The sequence below is a fragment of the Erythrolamprus reginae genome, chromosome 1 (assembly GCF_031021105.1).
Source record: "Erythrolamprus reginae isolate rEryReg1 chromosome 1, rEryReg1.hap1, whole genome shotgun sequence".
NCBI lineage: Eukaryota > Metazoa > Chordata > Lepidosauria > Squamata > Dipsadidae > Erythrolamprus > Erythrolamprus reginae.
Window position 1 is genome coordinate 347,818,510 of NC_091950.1, and position 12,761 is coordinate 347,831,270.

Below are 12,761 nucleotides of genomic sequence, written 5' to 3' on the forward strand. Positions count from 1 at the left end.
GATTAGGCAAATCATGAAAGTTAAATGCTTCCTTTTAGCTTGGTCAAATGAGATGGGATTTTAGTTTCTAACTTCAGACAATATATATGAGATATATACATTTTAAAAAAAATTAATCTATCTCCCTTAATCCAAAGACTCTTCCGGATAATGACTGCCACTTCGCCACCCCTTCCCTGGAGTTGCATTTGATGCAATACCTGAAACCCATCAGGGCACATTTCCAAGAGTAGAACACTTCCCCTCATGGCCCAGCTAGGTCTCAGTTATACATGCCAGGTCTGTCCCCTCCTCCAGGAGTAAATCTCGAACGAGGGGAGCCTTGTTAACAACAGACCTGGCATTAAACAGCATTAAATTAAATTAAATATTGTTAGAAAAGTATTAGAGGGTACAGAATTGAGTAAGCTATCCCTGGAATTTAAAGACGAATCAGAATTTTATAGAACCTGTGACAGATGGTATAGTTGTTTAAGACAAAATAAATACAAAAATCTTGTGTTTAGTTCTCGCAAACTAAGACATCATAGAGAGCAATAATAACACACTTTTCATACAGACTGGAAGGAACCATGGGGATATCCACACATTTAGTTACTAGAGATTAATCAAATAAAAGAATGGTTGTTGAAAATGTTGCAATGTTTTAATATGATACATATGATCGTGATATTAAGAATTATATGTACCTTTGTTATGTCTTGTTTTTTAAAGTATATATTTAATAAAGATCTTTTTTTAAAAAAAGATGTTGTAATGTAATGATAAGTATGTAATGATAAAATACTATATTAGTAGAAGTGAATAAGAAGGATATCAATGTAAACAATTACGTAGGAAATACAAAGATATAGTACAAATAACCTGTAAAAAGAAAGAATCAATGAGATTGTCACTCTTTTAAAAAAACAATAAATATTATTATTATTATTATTATTATTTTAATATATTTTATTGGTTTTGCACATAAGGTTACATAAAACAAACATAAAACAGTGCACAGTGCGTGTGCCCATCACCCGACTGACAATAACCATCACCACCAATTGCGGGGGGTTCAAATATTTACTAGATTATGTTCTTTTTCCCCCCCTTAGCTCTAATTTGCATTTGTTTACTATTCAAATAGTGATTGCAGTTTATTTTTCACATTTTCGTCACAAATTCTACTCAACATATAATCTTTCACCTTATTCCATCGTACCATCAGCTTCTCCAATTTATCATCAAACTTGTTTAATCTTATTTCCATGATTTCGAAATGGATGTGATCAACCATGTACCAATACCAGTTCTGTAATGTCCATTTTATAGATTCTTTCCAACCCAATACCACTACCGCTTGAGCGCTTTCCAATGCTGAAGTTTTTATTTCTTTAAAATCTCTTAATTCTCTTTGTTTAATTAATATTGCTATTTCTTTTGTAATGATCTAATTAATGTTTAGCATTTTATTTATTTCATTCTGCACTTCCTTCCAAAATTTCTGAACTTCATCACACTCCCAGAACATATGCATAAAAATTCCTTTCCTTTGGCAACCATGCCAACAATTACCTTTCCCTTTTCCCTGGAAGTGTGCAAGTTGTGCTGGTGCATAATACCATTTATGTAAAATTTTTCTTCTCATCTCTTTAACTCTTGTATTCTTAATCTTATATATATTTTCTACTGTTTCTTTCATTTCACTTTCGTCTATTTGTAAATCATTTTGCCAGCATCTTGTCAAGCCTTTTATTACTCCCTCTTCCACTTGCGATAACATTCTAGCTTGTGCTTTGGTATCGTTAATCTTTTCTTTTAATATTTTCTCTAAGCTATTTTCTTCTCTCAAGAAAGCTTCTTTATTCTCACTTTTATTTAAATATTTACATATTGCATTGATCTGCAGCCATTTCTGTTGACCCAACCACCATTCCAGCCGAGTTCTGCTAACTCTTGAATGGACATCTGTTGTGAAGACTGTGATAATGTTTTCTTTCACAGGACACAGGTTGAATTAGATTCTCTCTAAGATCTTGGGCCACCTTTATATTTTATGATTTAATGTTTTCTTGGCTTCCCCATTTGTTATAGAAAGACAGAGTTGGAAAGAGTCTTTGCATATGGACTCATGTCCTTGCTCATAATAGAAATTACAACTCAAGCATAAAGGGTATAATAATTGTTCATTCAGTCTCTTCTTGAACACAGTCCAAAGAGACCCACCATCTCACTCATTTGATTCATTGTCAAATTATCCTTATTATAAGGATGTGTTTCTTAACTTTAAACTGAAGTCATTCATTTTGTATGTTAAGACTACATTCTGGGACATACTTCTGGGCTGATAGAAAAAATGTTATTGTCTTACAACATCACTCCAGATTTTGAAGAGTATTATCACCTCTGCGCGTTTGGGTGGTGATTTCCCTCATTCTGCCTTATAGAGCTTTGTTTTTAGTCCTCTGATCATTTCCCTTCTTTCATCTCTCTCTAGTTTTAAATTCTTCCATAAGTATTCCAGTTTATCTAAACCTCAGTAGATTCTTTCCTTATCTGAAAATTCCTTCATGCTGTCTTCTGTCTGAATTCAAATCATAGCATGGCTAGGAAAGGAGTGAGAAAGATAATTGTACAGTGCAAAATGGGACATTTACAGGTACCTGTTAACTATTTCTAGATAAAGAGCTAGAATCTTCGATAGCTGCTTCCAGAATTTCACTGAAATGTTCTTTTCCTTTAAAAAATAAATTTCTTGTCTAGGAAACTTATTGAGAATAACTTTAAGCATCAAGAAATGTTGGACTCTAGATTAGATGAAAATTTTGCAGCAACCTTTCCTTTAATTGCTCTCATCTATTTTGAAGAAATCCATTTCTCTATCTCTTTTTGAATTTTATCAATTAATTTATCGTAATTGTCTGCTTTTAGGCTAGAGACTTTGCTGTCATGTTGATGCCTAGGTATTTAAATTTTTTGGTTATTTGAATATCCAATTTCGATATTAGGTTAGTTTTTTGCAATTCTTTCATATTTTTGGTTAGTATTTGGGTTTTTAGTTTATTGATTTTTCATAGCAATTTATAGTGGACCTCTAAGGATCTTTGTATGCAACAGGGCTTTATTCAGCCCTGAAATTATATTTGTTGTAACTATGAGGACAAACAGAGGAGGTAGCAATGAACAATACCAGAAACAACAAGCCCTTCAAGTGATCTTAGTGACTCTTGCACAAAATATTTTGCTAATAAAGAGCTAACTTCATGGTTGTAATTCTGCTGTGTTTTAATGATGTGGTTTAAAGTATACTTTCACGAATAAAAAGGAAGAAACGGAGTACATGCCAAAGCTTGCTCATGTTGCTATTGTTGATGAGTCTTACAAGATGGACAGTGGCCATAAGTACAATTTGCCCTAAAATTTGCTTATTGCTTTTCATCTCTCTCTCTATAAAAGTCAAATACCACTCACTTTTCAAGAAATCGCCAGAACTGTGAAGCTTACAAATTTGAAACTTGTCACGTATGTTCCTCTTGGCTTCTCGGTGCTCAATAAGAAAGGATTTTTCCATCAGATCATTAGTATTTCTAATTATACAGTATTATATTAACACGCTCTGGTGCTAAGGAGTTAGACATTCTACTCCCCCGCCACCACCTGAAAAGAACTCTGTTCCAACTGACAGTTGACTTATATTAACATGCTCTGATGCTACCCCTTTGCTAAATGGGGCATGAGCATGGCCAGTGTGTGATTCATCTGGCCTGCGGACTGGGAATTAAGAAATTCTACACCCTCTCCCCACATGAAAAGAACTCTGTTCCAACTGCCGGTTACCTTATATTAACATGCTCTGATGCTAAAGGAGTTACACATTCTACATAAATTTTCAAGCTTTAAGTGTCAATGTATCAAGTTCAATCACATAGTTTCATAGCAAAGCACGGCTATCCAGCTACTAATTTATAATATTTCTAAACATCTCCAGCCATGCAGCTTCTAAGGCAAAGTTACAAATAAAATGAATCACATTAATTAAACACAACTAAGCCATCTATGCTGATTTGAATAAACAATAGGCAAATGAAACTCTAAAACAACAGAGCACATCTTGCCGTTGAAAATGATTGGGCAAATTAGTAAGTAAACAATAATATGATCCTGAAAACGTTGTGAAACACTCTATTTCTTTAAGACAATGTTCCAAAAACATGGCCCCTTTCGGAAAGGGTAGCTTGTAGTTCTCTAAGGAGGGTACTCAGAAAAGACCTTGATGAGAGACCTGTTGAATCTGGTGTTTTTTCTAGGACAAGAGGTTCATAGTTAGGAAGATAACTTTAAGATGTTATTTTGTTTGACTGTTTGGGTTCCAAAGTTTCTGGAAGTCAGGCAGTATAATAAAATAATATCCAATAATAATAACAACAATCTCTTAGGATTCAAAGGGAAGGACTAATACTTGGTAATGGAAATAAATATGCAACAGTCAATGCAATCTCTAAGCTTGGTAATATAAACAAATCTGGGCATACTAATAGGAATTTTGCATTAATTAAAATTCTTTAAAGTCAATTGCAAAGGGATTTCTCTGTAGAGTGTCTCATTGTATTTCAAACAGGGTTGCTGTCCACATCCATGCACATTTATTACTAGGGAAGTTATGGAGGATTCATAAAGCTGAATTTAGGCTATTTTCAAACCAGTACATACATTCTGAAAGATAGAATATCAAACCAGGTAGCCTGCTTTGGGGCAAATGTCAAGTTTTCTATCTGATGTTTTACTGGGCCAAAAGCTTCACTACCCTTATATTGGTAAATTCTTCAAGTCAGAGTAACAAAATAACAGAGTTGGAAGAGACCTTGGAGGTCCTTTCAGTGTCCAATAAAATTTGGATTACTGTGTTTAAATAGTGTTTCCCAACCATGGGAAAGCTCATGATCTCATGATGGAAAGTTCATTCTGGTATATTATGATTGGAACATGCTATGTTAGAATAAAAACAAGAGCCAGTATAGAAACAGCCCATCGTGGCATGGATGGATGTTGCTGGCATAAATTCCTTCGCCGCCCCTTCTAGAGAGGTCAATGGCAGAGAGCTGATTTATCTCCAACTATTGTGATAATGGATGCTTTCGACCAAGTTTGGCTGTAGTTGTACACAACTTCAGTTATTTCAGTCTGGTTATGTTAAGATCATAAAGTGTCAAAGACTAATGCAAATATCGTGCCAACTTGGCGACAGCCCAGCTGCATATATTTCAGGAGCCTTCTGAAAACCTTAGGAGAAATAAATGGCAGCAGGTGGTCTTTGGCATTGGAATGAGCAAGACTTTGATAAAATGCATCACGCTCTGTTTCATCAACTCCTTTTTTTGAGCCCATTCTTTAAAGCCAAACACATGAACAGAGAACAAAACTTCTGAAAAAAGGAGACTCATCTTATGGCATCATTTTGTTCATGTTTACTCAGAGAAAAATTACTTGGTCTTTAGGGAATCTTTCTCCCAAGTGTTATGGGATGTCATTTGCATAATGATTATTTTTCTTCACAGATATTTATTGAAAGTGTAGAACATGGAACATTCTGTACTAGTTTGTCAGATTCTCTTTTCTGAAGCATTCATGTGCTTCTCTTCTTGGAAATTTTTTGGTGTTTCCCAAATATATGTTTATTTCTTCAGGGCTCTAGTCTGAATGATATCAAAAAAGGATGGCCTCATTTATTTATCTGAAATTATCAGTGATGATTTTGTTGGTGGGACCATAAAATAGAAAAAGTCATAGAAAATGAAGAGGTTACATTGCTCTGGGACTTCGGAATCCAGACAGACAGGCGCCTGCCACATAGCACCTTAAGAGTTGTTAATAAGACAAAAAAAGTCTGGATAGTGTATGTGGCAGTGCCAGGAGACAACGGAATGGAAGCGAAAGAACTGGAGAAGATAAACAGAATACAAAGACCTACAAATAGAAATAGAACGACTACGGCAAAGGCAAGCAAGGGTTGTACCAATAGTAAAAGGCACCCTGGATGCAGTCCCAAAACAACTGGAGCACCATTTGAACACCATAGGCCAGTGATGGTAAACGTATGGCAGAGGTGGCGCAAGTGGCACGTGGAGCCATATCTGCTGGCATGCGAGCCATTACCCTAGCTCAGTCAATGACTACTTCACCTTCAACCGCAACAACACAAGAGCACGCAACAGATTCAAACTTAATACGAACCGCTCCAAACTTGACTGTAAAAATATGATTTCAACAATCGAGTTATCGAAGCATGGAACTCATTACCGGACTCAATTGTGTCAACCCCTAACCCACAACATTTCTCCCTTAGACTCTCCACGATTGACCTCTCCAGGTTCCTAAGAGGCCAGTAAGGGGCGTACATAAGTGCACCGGTGTGCCTTTCATCCCCTGTCCAATTGTCTTTCCTTTCTCTCACTTATCATATATATTTTCTTTCTTTCATATATCCTCTCCATTAAAAAGGTCACTTTTACCCTTATATATATTACTACATATCTATTTTTCTTCCTATGTATTTGTGGACAAATGAAAAATAAATAAATAAATTAAATAAATAAATAAATAAATAAATAAATATGCATGTGTGTGACAACCAGCTGATTTTTGGTTTGCACAGAGGGGTTGGGGAGGGTATTTTTGGCTTCCAGAGGGCCTCCAGGGGGATGGGGGAGGGCATTTTTACCCTCACCCTGCTCCAGGAAAGCCTTTGGAGCCTGGGGAGGGTGAAACATGAGCCTACTGGGCCCACCAGAAGTTGGAAAACAAGCTGTTTCCAGCCTCCAGAGGGCCTCCGGGGGAGGGGGAGAAGCTGTTTTCGCCTACCCGAAGCATTCAATTATGGCTATGGGAACTCCCGCTTGTGTGATAGCACACACACATGCTTTTTTGGCATCTGAGGAAAAAAGGTTTGCCATTACTGCCATAGGCATTGACAAATTTGCCATCAGTCAATTGCAGAAGGCAATATTACTTGGAATTTCTTCCATCCTGCAATGATATCTGTAACACCATCAATCATCCAGATTTGCCTACCCCAGGTCCTAGGCGCAAAAATACCAAATCCAGTCTGAACATCTGGCTGACTGTGTGAACAACAACAACAAAAATTATAATCAAAGCTGCATTCTGAAAACATAATTAAAGTCCTTTATATATGGGCAGTTCCAGTGATATGCTACCTAGCTAGAATCATAAACTGGATTGTGGCTGAACTAGAAAACCTGTACTGAAAACACATACACTTTTGAATACATACCATGCTTTACATCCATGAAGTGACATCGACAGGTTGTACCTGTCAAAAAGAACAGGGGGCAGAGGGCTATTGCAAATCCATCCAATTGTAGAAGAAGAAAAATGAAGTTTGAATGATTATGTGAACCAAAGCACAGAAAGATTGCTGCAGGCTGTAAAAATGGAGAAGATTATAAAAACAACAGAAACAAAGGTAGAATATAAGGAAAAATAGTTGGATGACCGATTAAATGGATGAAAAACCAAAGCTCTGCATAGACAGCACTTGAAAAACATTGAAGGAAAATGTGATAACAACTTGACATGGGCGTGGCTTATGAGAGGAACCATCAAGAAAGAAATGGAAGATTTAATACTCGCTGCTCAAGAATAAGCACTACAAACTAATGCCATGAAAGTGACGATACAAAAATCAATGACTATCCAAACTACCAACTGTGCAACGACAAAGTCGTTGTATGCCGCCCCGAGTCTATGGAGAGGGGCGGCATACAAATCCAATAAATAGATAGATAGATAGATAGATAGATAGATAGATAGATAGATAGATAGATAGATAGACAAACAAACAAGCAAACAAACAAACAAAGTCAAAACTGTTTCGCATTTAACATGTGAATGCAGCAAAACTGCAAAAACCGATTACAAAGCTAGACATGACCAAGTGGCTCAATTACTCCACTGGTCATTATGTAAAAAATATGACTTACCCTATCCAAAATGTCATGGGAGCACAAAGTGGAAAAAGTTACTGAAAATGAGAAGATGAAGATCTTGTGGGACTTTCAAATACAGATGGATTGTCATTTGGAACACAACATACCAGACATCAAAGTTGTCAAGGTCCAGTGATATTGATATCACTGTATCATGAGATGCCAGAGTCAAAGAAAAAGAATCACAAAATATCATGAACTGGCCATTGAAACTACAAGACTGAATGAAACATGTAACTGCAATACCCATTATCATTGGGACACTTGTTATCATGTCCAAGAATTTTACAAAATACATCAAGAAATTGCAACTTTCTGACCTATAAAGCCCTTCATGGCACCCGACCAGATTATCTCTGGGACCACCTTCTGCCGCACGATTCCCAGTGACTGATTAGGTCCCACAGAGTGGGCCTTCTCCAGGTCCCATCAACTAAGCAATGTCGTTTGGCGGGACCCAGGGGAAGAGCCTTCTCTGTGGCGGCCCCGGCCCTCTGGAACCAACTCCCCCCAGAGATCAGAATTGCCCCCACCCTCCTCACCTTTCGTAAGCTCCTTAAAACCCACCTCTGCTGTCAGGCATGGGGGAACTGAGATATTCTTTCCCCATGGGCCTTTATAGTTTATGCATGGTATGTCTGTATGTATGTCTGGTTTTTATAATAAGGGTTTTTTAGTTGTTTTATTATTGGATTGCTACATGCTGTTTTTATCACTGTTGTTAGCCGCCCCGAGTCCACGGAGAGGGGCGGCATACAAATCCAATCAATCAATAAACAAACAAACAAACAAATAAATAAAAACACCTTCAGAACTGGGAAAAAAAATCATATATTTTAAGAAAATACTTGATTGATACCTAGGATGCTAGCAGCAACCCATATCAGCCATTAGCACCAGTCAATGGTATTTATGACACATCTTTAAATGTTCAGTGGGCCAAGTTTCATTTTTAATGAATAAAAGGAATAATAATAATACAGCAGCAAATGCTCATTAAAAACCCTAAATTAAATTATATCAAAATAATGTAATTTCCCTTCTTCTTATAGAAACTTATAAAGCTCCAAATGGCATGTTTGCTTTTGTTTATTATTGAATTAATTACCTGTCCTTATAAAGGTTTCAGATAGTGACCTGGAGTGGCCATTGCCATAAAAGGTAAATTAAATTAAAAGGTAACATTGAATAGCAACTGGATAAGTAATACTATAAAAACTATTTTCAAAAAGTGTAAAACTAGAAAGCAAAAATGTTCCAACTGCTCCCTTTCCATGGAGATAGCACTCCACAAATGTCACAACTACATACATTCGTCAGATTTATGAATATGAACATTGAAATATGAATAAAAGATAATTTAGCAGATGAACTGCTACCTCCTTAGATGAACTGCTACCTCCTATTCTTAAACTGTCAGAAATCTAGGCCAGTATGAAATTTGCTTATTATAATCCAATCTCTTCTGCTTCAATTCCCACTCAATGTCAATCACCAGAATTCCCTCCAACTTGCTGAGTGACAAAGTCCAATATGTTTTTATGTATCTTAAAGCCGCTCTTGAATGATGATGGAATAAAAGAGAAAATACAACTTTAATTCGTACACTTGTGGATAATTTAGAATTGACTAAATTCTAAAGGAATGAGACAAAGACAATGTTATAAATACATTGTAGAGAAAAGGATATTATTTTAATTAACAATGCAATGATCATGAATTCATTTGCCACTGGTTCGCGTGCGAGTGTGACATTTCTGCACATGCACAGAAGCGTCCCGGATGGGTGGAAGGAGCCTCCCACCACTGCTACCAGTTCTAAGAACCTGTCCAAACCAGGAACAACCCACCACTGGACATGATCTAATAATATATTCAGAGCCAGGCAGCATCAATTTATCTAGAAATGGTTTACAGATGTTCTGTAACATCTTGCATAATGAAACCAGTTTGGAACAAGCCAACATGAAGTTATCATGAATTATCATTGCAAATTCCTTCTACTAGTGATAGGATACAATTGGCATTTCAGCAGAACTTAGCCAATGTCCCCTAGATTTGGTTTCGACCTGATAAATCAGCAGCTAATGAATCTAGCTTAACAACAAACAACCCTGTGAGCAACAATTAGTTTTGATGCTTGGGTTCACTATTGTCCTGCCCATACCCCATTATCTTCCTCGGAGATCTCAACCTACCACACATTAACTGGTCCTTAAATGAATGCAGCACGGAACTCATCCATTCTACTATATATAATACCGTCACCTATCTGGGACTCGACCAACTAGTAACTAACAATACCAGACTTGATAACTGTCTGGATCTCATCTTCTGCAACAGCAAAAGTGCAATATATGGCTCACAAATAACAGAAACATTTTCCAACAGCGACCACAGCATGATAAACTTCAGTCTCAACCTAAGCCACACTATGATCCACCAAAAGAATACAACACCAAAATTCAATTTCAAAAAAGCAAACTACAAACTCATTGAAGCCCACCTCTCAACATTAAACTGGAAAACTCTATTCACTGAATGCTACATACTGATGACCACTACAACACATTCCTACTTAAAATGAAAATTATCATCAGACTTCATGTACCTCTAACATGTACCATAAACAAAAAAAAATAACCTCCCCATCTCAATAAGAAAATTACAAACAAGAAAAAAATTTCTCTGGAGGAAAAACAAAAAAGGACAAGTTTCCAACTTCAAAAGTCGATATAAAAGCATTTGCAATCAAATAAAAGCAGAATGCCTGAACTACTATAGCAAACAAGAGGAAAACCTCCTAAGCAACAAATCTAATAGAGTTTTCTACAACTTTGTCAACAATAAACTCAAAGACTCTAGACCTATCCCACCTCTCAAAGGACCCAACAACAAAGAATACCACGATGATTCATCCAAAGCCAACCTCCTCAACTCTTTCTTTGGCTCTGTCTTTGTTAACAGCAATGGCTCATCCCCCAATTTCATCAATCGCACCTCAAACTCCCTCAACGACCTAACCCAAGTAGACTTCACTGAAGACCAAGTTGAAAAAGCATTACATGACCTTGGTAAACAATTGATTCATTTAACGACAGTGTTGTTTGCTTAACAACTGATCCAAAAAGTTGTAAAATTGCATCTGTCAGGTGGTTTACAGCATTGCAACCATCATGACATGATCAGAAATGATAAGCTCCATTGTGATCCTAAGTCAAGGACTACCTAAACAGATACTGTATTGCTAAAGCAGTTTTCATCCATCCGAAATTGGGGCTGAATATGAATTTGGTATTCAACAGCAAGAATCTGAGGGAGAATTATGTATTTAGCCATCTTCTTCCTAGCCCAGGAGCTAGAAGTTAAGACCTGCACTTAATTGCTGGTCCCCCATCTTTATGCCTCCTGTCATACCAAATTCTAGTCATGATTGTAGTTTTGGGACTTCATCATTCTCTTCCTTCCATGAAGCCATTAGAGTTGGACATCATTTGAAGTATCCACATGAAACTGTCCACGTGAGTGCATACAGTACTGCAAATTCCAGAGAAAAGGACTTGTATAAAATAATTCCATGATAGTCTCCAGATGTTCGGGATGGGGACAAGCAACTCATGCAGTGGTCTGATCTGTCTGTATAAAAATCTTTTGTTTAATTCTTATTTATTCCTAAATTCAGACTTTACAAAAGGGCAATCGTATCCATTCCTTTATGCTTTCTGACTATGATGAGTTATTGTGGTTAATTGCATAGTAAGGTTGCTGCCAAATGCTCTCAAGCCAGCAACATTTATTTTCTGTGCAAATAGAAAGAGGGTTATGTTTCTATGATTGGATATATAAACAGAGGGTTAAAGGAATGACATCAAAGGGAATTATTTTAATTGATGGTTCTAATAATTGTCATAGCTTTTTCATCCAACTTTGGACCTAACTTACACTGATTCTGCTTTAGCTGCTGATTTCCCCTGGAGGAAAGCAATCCCAACTCCTAATATTAAATGGGCCAATGCCCAAATCATATCCTATTCTTGCCAGTTCCACATAGTTTAGACAGGTGCTCTTTGTAGCACTTTGGAAATGTGATCTGACTTTTTAAAAAGTCAAGTTGTCCTATTTGGAGCTCAGGAACAAGTCTCCCTTTTGCAAATACTGTCAATGACTTTGAATTTGATCTAGAGTCAGACTTGGTGCTAAGATTCAAGAAACAATCCTTGGTTACCATTAAAACGGCTTCTTTTAAGAGTTTGTGTAGATGGAATGCATTCATTCAGGCATCATTTTATCTGTTGGTTGTGTCAAAGCACAGAAGAAAAAACTTAATAATATAGTATGAAATGGATACTGAGCTGTAAGAGATGTCAAACCACCAAATCATCATCACCTGAAAGAACATTCTCATGGACTACATAAAATTCATTTGAAATTTTATTAAAACATATAACAAGTGAAAGCACTGTGTTGTAATCAACAGTGGCTAGATCTTTGGATCAGACAACTAGATAGTCAATAGTAGTTTTATGTTAGCTGTGATAGTTATTGGACTTCTTTGTGTATTTCATTTTCATCACCCCACAGTAGGGGAAGAGTTATTACACTACCTTTCATTGATGGATTGGTAAAAGAAAAATAAAAGCCAGCTTTAACATTCCATCATTGCATTAACTTACATTAACTTACCGGGTCTTTGGAGAGGGGTGGCATACAAGTCTAATTAATAATAATAATAATAATAATAATAATAATAATAATAATAACAACAACAACAAC